This window comes from Felis catus, chromosome X, assembly GCF_018350175.1.
Source record: "Felis catus isolate Fca126 chromosome X, F.catus_Fca126_mat1.0, whole genome shotgun sequence".
NCBI classification, from domain to species: Eukaryota; Metazoa; Chordata; class Mammalia; order Carnivora; family Felidae; genus Felis; species Felis catus.
The window spans coordinates 89,224,440-89,241,043 of record NC_058386.1 but is presented as its reverse complement, the minus strand read 5'-3'; the positions used below and the strand labels follow the sequence as shown (position 1 = coordinate 89,241,043).

Here is a 16,604-nt window from a genome sequence, read left to right as displayed (position 1 = left end):
TTGGCTGAGTAATCCCAGTTCAGAATAAGTATGTTGGCCTCCAACCACCATGGTGTGACCTGGGATGCTTATTAAAAAATAAAATTTCTCAGTCCCCCTCAGATCTTAAATAGAGTATCCGGAGGTTGTAGCTATAGGCACCCATACTTTAACAAGGACCCAAGATGATCTGGATGCATGGTAAAGTTAACAATGACTCTAGCCTGTAGGGTGACAAGTAATTCTACGGGAAGATGGGAAATAGCAAGTGAAATGAAATGTCCATTGCTAGCAGGAAGAGGAAGTTAGTCCTCCATTATGCATCAGGGAGCTTGGAAGAATATTGGTGCTTTTTATTTCTTCTGGTGATATATTCTTGCAGTTTGTCATGGCTCATTTACAATTATGGTCTGTCCCTTTTGCAGTCTTGAGGCAGTTCACCAGAATTCTATTTTTAACAGCAATTTCTTGAATCTCTTGGGAACGATCTTTGTAGGACTGGCTCATGAGCTACGATCATGGCCAGTAAAATGTCAAAATGCCGCGGTGACCCTTATCAGCTGTCGGCTCTTTTGCCATTACACCACGGTGGGAAGGAAAGACATAAAGTGAACCCCCCTCCTCCCCATTCTTTTGGTATTTCATAAGCTAGAGGGAGCTGGGGTCTTAACGCAGTGAGAGGCGAGGTGAAAGGAACAAGAGCATTGGCTCAGGCTTGGAGGAGCAGGATGCCTTTAATCAAAGAATAGGATCTCCCTCAGAAGAAAGAGAGGCTAGGTCCAAAGATGAGTATCTGTAAAGGGCAGCTGGAAGATGACCCGAGGGGAACTTTCATCCTGGGGCTGAGTCCTAGGAAGCCAGCACAGGTGCGGGCGATGGGCGCGTCCCAGACCTCGCTGAAATCGGATAGGCTCCAGGCCCTTCCGAAAACACACTTGATAACGCGGCCAGCCGGCCCGCCCTCCCGGCGACTCGGAAGCCAGAGTGAGAGGCTGCGGCGAGCCAGCGAGGAGCCGTTAGTCGACTCGGCTCGCCCGCAGCGCCCTCCCTCGCCTCGCGAAGCCCTCTCGGCCCCGCCTCCTCGGCTGACGTCCGGGGCGAGCGGAGGCGGGCGCGTGGGTGGGCCGAGACGTCGGCCGCCCGCGATTCGGCCTGCTCAGCCACACCACCGCGCGCCCCCGCTCCGCCCGCCCCTCCGGGCGCGTCTTTTCCGGGCTCGCGCCGCGCCGCGCCGCGCCGCGCCTCGTCCCGCCTCCGCCGGCAGTCCGGGTGCGCGCGGGCCGCTGCGGCTTTTTCTCCGGCCTCCGTGGCGCGCCCCTCCTCGCCCCAGCGCTAGCGGGCACGCGGTTTTTCCGCGGGCTTTCCGGGTGCCAGGCGCCGGCCGGCTGCGAAGACGCCGTGTGGACCGCGTCTCCGGTAAGTATAGCCCCGGCTGCTGACCCTTGTCGCGGTAGGGGCCCCAGCTCCGGCGGCGCCGCCGTCCCGCACCTGAGCCCCGCGGAGGTGGAGGGGATGTCCCAGTTCCCGGAATGGGCTCTCTTTCTTTGGCAGCCCGGCCGATCTACCCGCCCGCCTCCCTCCCGGTGGTGGGAAGATTCCCGGGGGTCTCTGTGTCTTCTCCTCCGAAGTCCAGGGTCCTCGAGAGCCCTGCCTCCTTCTCTTTCTACCACCCACCGTCCTCCATCCCCCGAGGGCCAGAAGCATCTTCCCGACCGGGCTTACTGTGCGTTGCCTTTACCCTTTCCGAAGGAGCACATCAAGTGCTTGCCAGACCTCCAGACGACCTTTAGGGCGCCCCTAGACCTCAACTCCATCTTGTCCCTTCGGGGTCTCTCTGTCTCCGAGTGCTCTGTGGTCCCTCTGGCCCTAGCAGCATCCGCCCTTCGGATTTGACGGATGCCCTGCCTTCCCAGCTCTTCCTGGCTTCCGTATCTTTAGGTGCGTTAGAAAACGGCTGAATTCTAGCAGAAGCGTGCTCTTCACCCCCCCCCCCCCCGTTCTGTCTACATCCCTGTCCTCATGAATGCCTTATATTTAGCATCAGCTTCATTCACTTCCTCTTCCTCTCATTTGAGGACCCTACAGAAAGAATTGCGGCTGATGTCTATAGCACATAGAAAAATCGAGGAGAATATGATTCATTGCCTAACCCCCATCAAGGGGTTACATATTTTAAAAAGGACGTCATATTTTCTCCGCACTCCAGCATCTCCTCCTTGAAAGGCATTTCCCCACCCTCTTGAAATTAATTTTGCTATAGTCTCTCACCTTAAAAAAAAAAATCAGCCATGGCTCCAAGAAACGACGGTGAGTTGCTGAATAAGTAAGTAGGCTGCTTTACTGGTTAAGTGCTTAATCAATGCCTCAGTTTCTACATCTGCAAAAATGAGGATGTTGAACTAGAGCACAAATAACGTTCCTCTAGTGTTTTGATTCTAGGACCTCTAAATTCATGCTTAGTTACATGTTGCTGCGTAACAGAGATTTAACCTAATTAAAGTCCCATTTCCTGGTAGTTGCTCGTCACTTTAGTTTTTCTTTTATTCTGCCTCTAATACTTTTAACTGTTCTTGATACCCAAGGCAGCATGCAATGGAAGATTCAATTACAGGACTGTCAATGAGGGTATCAGTCAAGCTTTTTATAGCATAAGGCCTCTTGAATTATAAAATAGTTCTCTTTTTCGATTGAAGCTACTAACGTGTGAGACATGTAAGACTCCTGTTGGAGTTAACACCCTCTCCACCCTTTCTTTGGGTGGAGGATGAAACATTACACCGTTAGTATACTTGCACCATAGAATAAAGTACCATATTGTTCTGATACTAGAAGGAATTTGACACTTAAACATCCATGGGAAGGTGCACTGCAACAATTAAAAGCTTTTCCCCTAAAAACCCTCTTAAAAAATTAATGATTCAGATTAACATTTTTGTTTGTGTTTTGGGTAGGTGTGGGATGGGTGGAGATAAGAGAGTCTTGCCCAATTCAATTTAAGAGGAGAAATGAATTGGGACTCTGGAGAGGCTCTGAATCCAGCCCTAGCCAATTGTATAACCTTGAACAAGTCACCTAACCTGTCTTGGTTTTTGCATCTGTAAAAGACTTAAGTCTCCCAATTTGAATTCTTTGTTCCTATACTGATAGATATATGATTATATGATGTAAGCAGCACTAACATTGTGGCCTAAGTCCTTAGTTATAACAGTTGTTGAGAATGTTTTTCTCAAACATCTGCATATGCTTGCTCCAATTTATGTGTGCATAATTCATAACCTATCTTATCAAATGAGTATATGTGGAAGTCTATAAATTGGGAGGCATTTTACAAAAGTTGGGTGTTGTTAACTTCTGCTTGCAAGTGAAACATGTGCATAGAACACTTTTTAAAAAACATTCATGTCTTTTAGAAATTTGAAAGTGAATATATACATACTGCCTTGTAACTGTAATTGACTAGGAACTTTAAAGAATATGCTGGCATCTCATTCATTCATTTATCACTCATTGAACTTATCTCATTCCTTCAGCTGTCCCTGGTTTTAGTGCCAGGCCACCAGGATATGATGGTTAAGAAAACCCTCTTCGTGAGTTTATAGTCTGGGGTGGTTGTGGTGGGGCTGTGAAGAGATAGATGTATATACAGTTTATATTTATTAACAACAAGAACATTCAAATCAGGGACATAAACAAAATCCTGGGGGAACTTAAACCCCCATAGTGGAGGAGGAGATGATTGTATTATAGATTCTCTTCTTGGTGTTCCTTCCCTCCCCCCTTCCTTGACTTTCAATTCCTGAGATGTTAGCAAAAATAAAAGCTTTATTTTTCCGCTCCTATCACTGGCTGGCCTTATATATTCTTTTTCTTTCTTTGTCTTTTAACTGGTCATTTTGAGGTAGCTGTAGATTCCCATGCAGTTGTAAGAAATAATACCCTTTTTCTAATTTTCCCCAGTGGTAACATCTGCAGGACTGTAGTATAATATCATGACAAAGAAATTTAAATAGATACAATTCTGGGTGCCTGGGTGGCTCAGTCAGTTAAGCGTCCAACTTCGGCTCAGGTCATGGTCTCACCGTTGGTAGGTTCAAGCCCGCGTCAGGCTCTCTGCTAATAGCTCGGAGCCTAGAGCCCACTTCGGATTCTGTGTCTTCCTCTCTCTCTGTCCCTCCCCTGCTCACTCTCTCTCTCTCAAAATAAATAAACATTAAAAAATTACAAAAAAAAAAAAAGAAAAAAGAAATAGATACAATTCATCCACCTGAATCAGAGATCACTGGTTTTACATGCAGTCATTTGGGTGTGTGTATTTAGTTTTGTGCAGTGTTATCGCATGGGTAAATTCATGTAACCACCTCCACAGTAAAGATACAGAACAGTTCCATCACCACAAGGATGCCTGGTGTTGCCCTTTTATAGCCACAGCAGTCCCCCTCCCTCGCTGGCCCCAAGCAGCCACAAATCTGTTTTCCATGCCTATAATTTTGTCATTTCAAGAATGGTATATAAATGGAATCAGACAGTATGTAACTTTCTGAGATGGGCTTTTTTTCCACTCAGAGTAATTCCCTGGAGATTCACGTAGGGACTCTAGTATCCAGTTCCTTTTCATTGCTGAGTCCTATTCCATGGTGTAGATGTGCCCCAGTTTCACCATTCACCAGTTGAAGGACATCTGGTTGGTTCATGGTTTTTTATTTTTATTTTTTCCTTTTTAACCTATCATAAATAAAGCTTCTGTGAACAATTGTGTCCTGCTTTTTGTGTGAACATAAGTTTTCATTTCTTTGGGATACATGCCCAAGAGTGCAGTTGCTGGTTGTAAGGTCGTTGCATGTTTCATTTTATTTATTTGTTTATTTTTATTTATATTTAGAGAGAGAGAGAGCACACACAAGCATGAGCAGGAGAGGAGGAGAGGGAGAGGGAGAGAGAGAATCCCAAGCAGGCTCCATGCCAAGCACAGAACCTGACACAGGGTTTGATCCCACTACCATGAGATCATGAGTTGAGCCAATCAAGAGTTGGACACTTAACCAACTGAGCCACCCGGGCACCTGTATGTTTCATTTTAAAAGCAACTACCAAATTGTTTTCCAGAGTGGCACTTTACATTACCACCAGCAATGTATGAATGAATGCTTTTCATCCTTGCCAGCTGCTGTGGTTACTAGTTTATATTTTAGCCATTGTGATTGCTGTCTAGTGATATCTTGTCATAGTTTTAATTTGCATTTCCCAAATAGCTAATGACGTTGGACATCTTTTCATGTGCTGAGTTGCCATCTCTGTATCCTCTTTGGTGAAATGTATGTTCGCATATTTTGTCCATTTTCTAGTTGGATTTATTATTTATTTATTTTTTTGTTTTGTTTTTGGTTTTACTGTTGAGTTCTGAAAGTTCTTTATATATTCTAAATACTAGTCCTTTGTTAGGTACGTGGCTTGCAAATATGTTCTCCCAGTCTATATAGCTTGTCTTCTGCTTCACAGGGAGTTTCAAAGAACAAAAGCCTTTCATTTTGATGAGGTCCAGTTTATCAATTTTTCCTTTTGTGGATGGTGCCTTGGGTGTCCAGGGGTCTGGTGTGCCTTTGTCCCTTAATTTTATTCCTTGCTGGTCTGCATAACACTCAGTATTTCTGTAAGCAGTGTAAACAGTTTTCCTTTTCAGCAATCCTGGAGCTCAAATGCATTCTGTGAATAAGTTGCCTTGATGGCTTCGAGTGTGAATACATACTCACACATGCTCTTGCCATATTAAAATGGCTGCCATCTTTTGTGCCTTGAAAATATAATTTCTGCCTCAACCAGGCTGTGAAGTGTTAAAATTAATCTTTTAAAATTAAAGAGATGCAGATGTGCCAAGGCGATTTTTGGTTTCACTTTCTAAATTAAAACTGGGTAAAAGAGTATGTATGGTTTTTAAATCAAGGTTTCTGTTAAGTGATCCAAAGAACAAATTTGGGCTCTCATTTAAACATACTTTAAAAGTTCACTTCTATGTTCTCAGTAGTGAGGTCACAAATCATGACCATATACTTAAGAGGCTTTTTATACTCACTATTGATTTTCAGAATAATGAATACCAGACTTTTGAATGTGTATGTCTAGACTGTTGCTTTCCTTGTATAGTAGCCACTTAGTGTTCATTTTGTTTAAAAATAAGCATTAGCTTTAAGGTGACTTACAATTTGATACTTTGAAAAATGGATGTGCTCAAATTATGAGAAGAAGTTACAGGAAAAGGCTAGTGATTAATTTTGAGAGTATTTATTTCTGTAAGGTGGTACTGAAATTATTACTTGTCTCTTCAGTGTCACCATATTTGCTCAGAAGAGTAGACAGCTAGGGTAGTGGATTCCTGCTTGATAAAGGTCAATCATTGGTATAAGGCAAAGGCTGGCAAAACAGTGCTGGTGTCCAAATCCTACCCTATTTTTATAAATGAACTTCTGTTGGAACACATTCACATCCACTCATTTATGTATTGTCTGGCTGCATTCAAAATGCAACATCAGAGTCAAAACAGAGAATGTATGGCTCTGAAAGCCTATTTACTCTCTGGTCCTTTCCAGAAGAAGTTTGCCCAGAGATAAAACAGCCTTCTAAATTATCACATCTCTGAGTTATAAAGGAAATTTAACAAACTTCACCTTGTCTTTTAGTACTTTTTAGTTACACTTCTATGGGAAATTGTGGTTCAGAAGAGTGTATTCATTTTCTTTCCTATGTCTACAAGGCTTTTGGGTCCAGGAGCAGCATTAAGGAATGGACAGAGGGTTGGGAAAGTTGATTTTGTTGTTCTTGTTAAGTGGGCTATTTCGTTGTGATGTAAATTTTCAGGTAGGGCAACCCGTGAGATTCAGAGAGATGTCCATCCCTTTTGTGATGTCCTTTGATGATCCTAACTGAAAGCCAGAGTGGTAATGACAGAGCCTGGTACAGCAGTGCTGTTGCTCTGGCTCCTAAACCTTTAAATACATAGGAGTTTGATCTTATCAAGCTCAACTTAGACTGTTGGTTTACTGTTTTGTTTGCATAGCTTTCTTTTGTCCGTTAGAAATTGACACTTTAGTTTTGTTTTTTTTAAACACCCTGTGGGTGATGTTGAAAATGGAAATTGAGTTAGGACAGTTGGCCGTATATTTGGAAAGAAATGGATCCCTACCTCACATCATATACAGAAAGAAATTAAGGGTGTAGTTTAAAATTTTAACTGTATATTTAATGCTTTTCTGGAAAGCATAAGACAACTGTAACAAAGTTAAAATGTAAGAGACAGACTAGGGGAAAATACCATTTACATATGCGATAGAAGCTTTAATTGACTTCTTAACTGACCTACCACATTACATGATGCTCTTCATTTCCTTTGTAAAATACACTGCACTGAACACTTGGGATTTAGTAGGTTGGTCTCTAGTGTGCCAGTATGCTTGAGGACCTACCATTAGAACAAATGCTGTTGATACTTAACCTGTGAAAATTCACAGATGAAATGATATGATGTCTGGGGGGATGGGGTGGAAGTATGGAGTGCATCCAGTGGTAAAGGAAAGAAAAGTCAGCACATGTGGATAATTGTTGAAGTTGGGTGATAGTTACATTCAAGTCATTATAACAAAACAAATCCAGTGTTTTGGAGACTTGATGAAAGCAAGTTACTACCATTCAGTTAAGTGTGGGTAAGATTAGATAAAAGATTTATATAAAAAAATTATAAAATCTAAGTGTTTCTTCTCTCATTGTGCTTTGTAAGTGTCTTTTAAATTCTTTGAAGTTCTACATTTTATAAGAATTCAGTTTAAAAATGTTTACAATCAGTGGGCCTGGAGTTAAAAAAACCTCTTGGCCTCTTGGCCTCCTGGCCTTGTATCAAAAGTTTGATGAGTTGGGGGCTCCTGGATGGCTCAGTTGGTTGAGCGTCTGACTTCGGCTCAGGTCATGATTTCACAGCTCGTGAGTTTGAGCCCCGCATCGGGCTCTGTGCTGACAGCTCAGAGCCTAGAGCCTGCTTCAGATTTTGTGTCTCCCTCTCACTCTGCCGTCCCCAGCTTGTGCTCTCTCTCTCAAAATATAAATAAACATAGAAAAAATTTTTAAAAAAAGTTTGATGGGTGTACATTTACTACTAATGAAGATGAAATGTTTGTAATGTGCATATTTTTATGATTGTTTATTTTAATTGACACTTTTGATTAACTAATCAACTGTTTCGATTAACTAATTAAATAACATTAGATTAAAAGGATTCTGCTATATACTCTGTTTTCTTCTCTTCAGATCACATAAATCTTTCACTTATTATGAAAAAGACTTTTACTATGTAATATCCGTTATATATAAAAAGCTCCTACAAGTCAATAAGAAAAAGGCACACATTAGAGAAAGTAGCAGAGGGTTATGAATTGGCATTTCTGAGAAAAAGAAATAAAAATGATGAATAAGAAAAAGGATGCTCAAATTCCCTCTAGTAATTAAGGAAATGAAAACCACTTTTCACCAAATACATTGGCAAAGCTAAATATAATATCCACTTTTAGCAAAGACATGGGCACTGTCACACACTGTTACTTAGAGTACAAATTGTATGGCTTCTTGATTAAAAAAAAAATACCCAAATCCTCTCATTTTAAAATGTACATATATTTTTTTAAAAATGTACGGTATATTTTGATGCAGCAATACTGTTAGGAAACTAGATATGTATAAGGTTTCACTGAAACTGGTCATAATAGTGAAAACTTAACAGCAACCTGAATATCCATCAATAGAGGAATGATTTAAATAATGTGCTGTTCTATGGAATACCATAGGGTGTTTGAAGGAAAGAAACCCCTTCAAACCTATGTAAACTGACACAGGAGTTCCAAAGTACGTTGTTAAAGGAGGGAGGGGAAGGAGGGAGTCTGCACCCTTCATATACCGTGATTCCATTTTTCTAAAAGCAAACAGAACCTTCCTTATGTGTATGGATAATACAAAAAGGTCTGATTGATACATACCATGAGTAGTTACCTCTGGGGGAAAAGGCAGTGTTGCTAACGAAAGGCAGTATAAGGGATATGTTTATTTTTCACCCTGTACAATTCTCTAGTGGATTTCTAACTTTGTGATTACTATTTTGATAGTAATTATACAGATAATAGTATGGAACATTTACACACTGGAGGATACTTATGATCCCGTTATTATGCATTATACGATGACACTGTACTAGAAATGTAGTGCCCTGTGTTTAGTGAGCACAGAGGTTTTGTTTTTTTTTTTTTTTTTTTTTTTAGGGTAACTTCTTTCTTTGTTAAAGTACTATTTGTATTTTCTAACTTTCTGCACTGAACGTGTAAGTATAAAGAATAAAATCACTGTAATTCCATACCCAGAGAGAGATCTATTATCAACTTTTGGGTATATATGCTTGTGCACACAAAACTGTGTACACACATGTATGGGCACTTGCACACACACATGCACATGTGTATGGTCATGTGCAACCATGTCTTTATACAAGAATGGGTTCTTGCTGTATATACCAATTTGTAATTTGCTTTCTTCAACTTGGCATTATTGTGTGAGCATCTTTCATGATTGGTAGTTATGAATAAGTGAAAAAGACATTTTGTTGGGAAAAGAAAAACACTGCCATGTAAATAGTGTTCCAGTTAAAATAACTGGTTTCTAGGGCAAACTATAATCTTACCAAAAAAAAAAATCCGTGGTCACCAAAAGTAAATAACCAAGGAATTTTAGAGTGCCTGGGTGGCTCAATCGGTTAAGCGTTCAACTTTGGCTTAGGTCATGATCTCATGGTTTGTGGGTTTGAGCCCCACGTCAGGTTCTATGCTGGAAGCTCAGAGCCTGGAGCCTGCTTCAGATTCTGTCTCCCTCTCTCTGCCCCTCCCCCGCTCACTCTCTGTCTCCCTCTGTCTTTCTCTCTCAATAAATAAACATTAAAAAAATTAAAAACAAATAACCAAGGGGCACCTGGGTGGCTCAGTCAGTTAAGTGTCCAACTTCAGCTCAGGTCATGATCTCAGTTTTTGAGTTTGAGCCCTGCGTCAGGCTCTGTGCTGATAGCTCAGAATCTGGAGACTACTTTGGATTCTGTGTCTCCCTCTATGCCTCTCCCCTGCTCACACTCTGTCTCTCTCTCTTAAAAATAAACATTAAAAAAATTTTTAAAAAACAAATAACCAAGGAATTTTAAAATTCTCAATGTTGGGGCACCTGGGTGGCTCAATCAGTTAAGTGTCTAACTTTGGCTCAGGTCATGATCTCACTGTTCATGAGTTTGAGCCCTGCATCAAGCTCTGTGCTGACAGCTTGGAGCCTGGAGCCTGCCTCGGATTCTGTGTCTCCCTCCCTCTGCTCCTCTCCCACTCACGCTCTGTCTTTCTCTCTCTCTCTCAAAAATAAATAAACATTAAAAAACACTTAAATTCTCGATGTTGAACCAGTTCAGTTCTGTTTTGAATTTAACCATGAACACGTTCTTTAAATTGTAGTTACTAGTAATGATGTGTAAGTGTGTGATATATCAAAATGTCATTAGCAATCTGTCTTCGGTGGAGTTTGGTTTTAATAAGGATTTTAAAATTGAGCTTGAACAGTTGCTTTGACTCATAGAACACCCAGCTGCTCTAATTTTTGGCAAAGGTGTGGGCATACTTGTATTCTTTTACAACCTATAAAAGTGAAGAAAGCCTAGGTTATCTGTAGCAGCATGAATCTCTGTGGCATCTCAGTCTGTGGTATATAAAATTGAATATTATGAGAACCGTGTTGGAGGATCAAGTTTGATTTGGGCAAGTATGGCATGTATTCTCTCTCATGTCTTCCTGAAGCACTTATTAAGCACATCCATCGAAGGTTCCTTTATAACCTCTTCCGGGTTTGTGCTGTGGATTTAGAGGTGGAAATACCTTAGTTTACATTACACTGAATACTTTTTGATAACTTTAGCCATTTTTAATGAATGCAGTAGAGTACCAGAAGAAGAGTCTACTCCATAGACAATAGCATGAATGTCAAGACCAACGGCGTACCTGCTCGTGTTTTTGTTATGGCGATCGGAACAGCGTCACTGTTCTTGAAAGCTGCGCATCTTGGCTTTTTGGAAACTGATTTTGCATTACCAGGATTTTTTCTGTCATCGGGGTTGTCAGGGTAGCAGATTTTACACAGGAGTCAGGATAGACATTCTGTATTACTTGATTAACGAGAGGGGAGCTTGCAAGATTCGGCTATTACAGAGGGTGTTGGAAACATTACTGTTTTCTCTTAGGTATTCTGTTTATTACCTTTAATATGTGGTTAACGTATTTTAATGCTATAAAAAAGTAATGACAGGGTTTTGAAGGACCACTCCCCTTGGGGTACCTGAGTGATGAGTCATAAAAGAAAATCTGGAGAAACGAGCAGAGCTCTTACTGTTGAGATGGTGATCATCACTATGCCCGGAATATGTTAGTTGTTTCTGCTTCTCAAATGAACTGAGAACTGCAAACTTCCCTCACACAGGAAACAGCAACTTGGTCAACGGGCTTAAAATTCAGTTGTGGCTTTGAACACAGAAGAGAAGACAGGACCCTCACCAATATCTCATGGGGTGAATCCAAGTAAAAGATTCTATGTTCCACATGACCACTGAAGATAACTAAGTTGAGAAGTAGCTTAAAAGAAGAGTTGAAAAATCACAACTGGACCAAGGGGTCAAACTGGGCAGAACTAGCTGAATGTGTTTCAGACAAGTAGAGCAGAAAAGAGAAAAGCAGACCAGGGAAATCAGTATTCTCATACCTGGAGCCACAGAAACCTTCAGCATTTGGTCAATTGCAGGGTTGGTCTAAGATGTTTTAAAGTCTTTGGGAAAATATTTGGGATTCCCTTGGTGCCCAGGCAGTTCCTTACCAGGAGTCCAGTAGAATTTCTGTGAAGCAAGTAGTTTTATGGAAATTAGAAAAGGTGCAGGGTTCAGTCTCACTGTTGGTGAATTATAGCAAGCCGCAGATGGGAAGCTATGTGGTGTTTATTTCCCCAAATAGAAGTGTAAGCATTGGCATATCCATTCAAATACAGTTACGTTACACATTTTTAAGAAAAATGATTGAACTCATAAGGATGTTGTACAACTCTAAATTTTCCCCCAGAAATTTTTGTATTCCTAGAGTTTGTTTTTAGTGCCAAGTATAGAGCCCGGGATTTTTATGTGGAAGCAGATTTTTAATTTATATACGTATTTATATATGTATATAAATTAATTAATTTTAATATTCTCTTGACCACCAAGAGATTGTTGAGTATTAAAATGTTTGCAGGGCAGTAGCTTTCTTTAGGAAATATCCCCCAAATAATTTATTCTTTACAAGTGGTATCCCTTAAAGGAGTTTTATTTTTAAGTTTGTTTGTTTTGAGAGAGGGAGAGAGGGAGAGAGAGAGACACACACACACACCCAAGACTAACAGCGTGGAGCCTGACAATGCAGGGCTCAAACTCCAGAACCGTGAGATCATGACTTGAGCTGAAATCAGGAGTCAGACACTTAACCAACTGAGCCACCCAGGCGCCTTCCTTTAAGGTAGTTTTAGAAGAGACAGCTGCAAAATGGAAATCTTCATGAAACCTCTGCCTCGTTTTTTTAATTTCTGTTTTGAAATAGAATTCCCCCACCTCACTTTCACAGCATTTCTTTGGGGACTGGGTGGGTAGAAGTGAATGAGGGATGATTCTTGACCCCAGGAATACAGATTATTCAGTGGGCTTAAAATGACACAGCCCTGCTGGCTGTTTCGAATCCTAGCTCAGTGAGCTCACCCTAGAGACTGCCATAACCATAAGCGTTGGGCTCACCCTGGAGACTGCCATAACCATGGCACCCTGGCCCTTGGAAGAAGACATACCAGTGCCCAGATAGTCACCCACTCCCTTTCTCATCTCTATGGTAGCCTGCATTTATGTCCTTGTTCTTTGGTTACATGAAATGTTTGTGTAGAGTGATTGGCCTATGCTTGCAATGATAACATTTGGTGAAATGGGAGAGCTGTCCTAACACTAACACAACTTTCAGACAGCTGATCTTTTTCTCGACAAGCCCCTAACCTGAAGATGGCAGTTTTTTAAACCTCTTAGGGTGAAAGTGCTTATGTACAATCTTGTTTCTAGTTGTCCTCAACTGGGGAAGATTGGCCATCTGCCTCCCCGCCTTTGAGTGAAGGGACCTGTCACTTAGGGCACCGCAGGCAGGAAAGAGGAGGTGGATGCTATACTCGGACATTGCCAAAGGAGTGGGAGGAGGCAGTGAATATATGATCTATACCCAGAGTGTACCTTAAGGTTTGAAAACCAGGGATCTCAACTTCAGTTGGTGCTGCAAAGACATATTTTATTTTATTTTATTTTTTAAATTTTTTAAATGAACATTTATTGTTGGGAGACAGAGAGCGAGCAAGCAGGGGAGGGGCAGAGAGAGAGGGAGACATGCAATCCGAAGCAGGCTCCAGGCTCTGAGCTGTCAGCAGAGAGCCTGACCTGGGGCTCGAACCCATGAACTGTGAGGTCATGATCTGAGCCAAAGTCAGATGCTTAACCAACTGAGCCACCCAGACGCCCCTAAAGACATATTTTAATATATATATTTTAATGTTTATTCATTTTTTGAGAGACAGAGAGTGTGAGCAGGGCAGGGGCAAAGAGAGGGGGAGACACAGAATCTGAAGCAGGCTCCAGGCTCTGAGCTGTCAGCACAGAGCTGGATGTGGGGCTTGAACCCACGAACCATGAGATCATGACCTGAGCCGAAGTTGGATGCTTAACCGACTGAATCACCCAGGCGCTCCCTCTGAAGACATATTTTATTTTATTTTATTTTATTTTATTTTATTTTATTTTATTTTATTTTATTTTATTTTTTTCAACGTTTATTTATTTTTGGGACAGAGAGAGACAGAGCATGAACGGGGGAGGGGCAGAGAGAGAGAGGGAGACACAGAATCAGAAACAGGCTCCAGGCTCTGAGCCATCAGCCCAGAGCCCGACGCGGGGCTCGAACTCACGGACTGCGAGATCGTGACCTGGCTGAAGTCGGACGCTTAACCGACTGCGCCACCCAGGCGCCCCTGAAGACATATTTTAAAAACAAGTTGTAGCCTATAGAGTTCTTTAAGCTAAGAGTATATTGAGAAGCCCTGCTGTGTTTATTTTGGTGATACCACAGTCTCCAGTGGAAATCTGCACAATTGAGACAAAAGTCTTGTCTTTTTTCAAAGGTGTGATTATTGTTTCATTGAGTAGGTAATCAAAGATGTATCCTTTATTTTGTTATTTTTAGAGTTGCACACAATATTGTGTTAGTTTCAGGTGTACAACATAGTGATTTGACATTTGTATACACTGCAAAATGATCACCACAATGTCTAGTTACCATCTGTCAGCCATACGCAAGCGATTCCTTTTGAAGCAGCTAATTTTGGCTGAAAGAACTGTTTCTCAACCTGGACTTGATTTCTTCCTTTCTAATGTACCACTAAGGTAATTTTCTGTGTCCATTCTCCTCTAGATGTTACAACATTTTGTGATGAAATCATGAGAAAAAGTTTCTTCTGCTTTGGGGAGAGTGATTCAGACTTTGTTTAGGATGCAATATCAGTTCTTAAGATTTGTTGCTGCCTCTGCTGCTGACCTCTCCCTCCTGTGTGAAAGAAAATCAGTGACATTTCAGAGTGGCATAGTTACATATTTGGGTTGCATAAAATTGTTCTGTGGAATGATGTTCTGAACTTTTAGAATTTGTGTTGAATTTGGTACTTGGCCAGGTCTGGAGCCACGTTCTGCTATTGCTAGACCTTAAAAAAAATTTTTTTTTCCTGCTTTTACCGGCACTGCCCCATCGCTGTTGAAAGAGCAGGATGTTGCCTGGGCTTGGCACCAGGCACTGAACCTCATTGCCTTCCTCTTCTACTTACAGGCACGGCAACCCTGGAAACCCTAAGATAGAGGTGTTGGAAGTGCTTGGATAATCCCTTTTCTTGTTCTTTAAAAATCTGGCCTGTAAGCCACTGTCACATAAGTATCAGACCCGAAGATGTATAGTAACAGAGAGCTATTGCTTTCAGACCTTCCTCTGGGTTGACCTTGGTTTTGCTTTTGAGGAAGAGTAAGCAGCAGATTGGCCCATGTACATACAAAAGCAAACTGCCTTCTTATGGTTTACTGCTGCTCAGATTGGTTACAGATGCTTAAAGGAGGATTGAATTATAACCTAGTTTAAAGCTGATATATTTTAAACATCAAAACAAAACAAAACAAAAAAGCGGGGCACCTGGGTGACTCAGTCGGTTAAGCATCCAACTTCGGCTCAGGTCATGATCTCGTGGTTTGTAAGCTCAAGCCCCGCATTGGACTCTGGGCTGACAGTTCAGAGCCTGGCGCCTGCTTCAGATTCTGTCTCCCTCTCTTTCTGCCCCTCCCCCACTCAGGCTCGGTCTCTCTCTGTCTCTCTCTCTCAAAAATAAACATTAAAAAATGATGACATATTTTAGATTAAATGTTTCAGAAGTAATTGCAACAGGGTGTCTTATAGGCACATTACATTGCAGATGCAGCACAAGTTAAATGCTTCAGGGATAAATGGCAGTACCTGTTAGTAGGAAATATCAGCGCTGTTAACCTTATAGCAAGTTTCTTAGCTGACCTTTATATGACACATAGTACCCCTCCTTAAGCAGTACTGTTTCACGGAGATAGGAGAAAGACTCTGCTCTCCTTGGGAGTTTTTAGTGCTCTGCTGCTTCTCTTTAAATCTGTTTTATTTAATTTTTTTTTTTAATTTTTTTTCAACGTTTATTTATTTTTGGGACAGAGAGAGACAGAGCATGAACGGGGGAGGGGCAGAGAGAGAGGGAGACACAGAATCGGAAACAGGCTCCAGGCTCTGAGCCATCAGCCCAGAGCCTGACGCGGGGCTCGAACTCCCGGACCGCGAGATCGTGACCTGGCTGAAGTCGGACGCTTAACCGACTGCGCCACCCAGGCGCCCCATGTTTTATTTAATTTTTTAAAAAATGTTTATTTTTGAGAGACACAGAGAGACAGAGCACGAGTGGGGGAGGGGCAGAGAGCGAGGGAGACACAGAATCCCAAGCAGGCTCCAGGCTCTGAGCTGTCACGGCACTGAGCCTGACGCGGGGCTCAAACTTACAAACTGTGAGACCATGACCTGAAGTCGGATGCTTCACCACCTGAGCCACCCAGGTGCCCCTTTAAATCTGTTTTTGAGATGCTTTTTGCAGATCTCATCCTGTGCATAATTTCCTTACTTTGAGGCGTTTTAAATTCTTAAGTAATGAAACCTCCCAAGTAATAAAACCTCTGTTAGATATGTTCCACAGTGGAACTAGCCTATTCCAAATTTTATGTTTGCCAGAGTAGTGGTGTAGCCAAAAGGCAGTGTCATTTGTAAAAGCTGGCAAGTCGTCTGGAGGTGAAATCGATTTGGAGTTTCAGTTTCTGGTTTGTGTTTTCCAGCTCTGCATTTTCCTTGATTGTTTTTCAGAACCTTGCTTTCATGTTTTGGCTTTGCAGACTTTTCCTTGCCCCAGTATTTGAAAGAAGTTTTTAAAAA

The 16,604-nt window shown here is 41.8% G+C and overlaps 1 protein-coding gene across 2 annotated transcripts in view; it reads left to right on the top strand.

The window, feature by feature from the left end:
- The first annotated feature begins 1,298 nt into the window (after window positions 1-1,298).
- The window catches only part of ACSL4 (acyl-CoA synthetase long chain family member 4), an 88,514-nt gene continuing 73,208 nt past the window's right edge, over window positions 1,299-16,604 (top strand). For both annotated transcript variants that reach the window (XM_045050317.1, XM_045050314.1), the window contains exon 1: window positions 1,299-1,395. The gene's annotated coding sequence lies outside the window, so the exon portion shown is untranslated. The remainder of the gene's footprint in view (window positions 1,396-16,604) is intronic.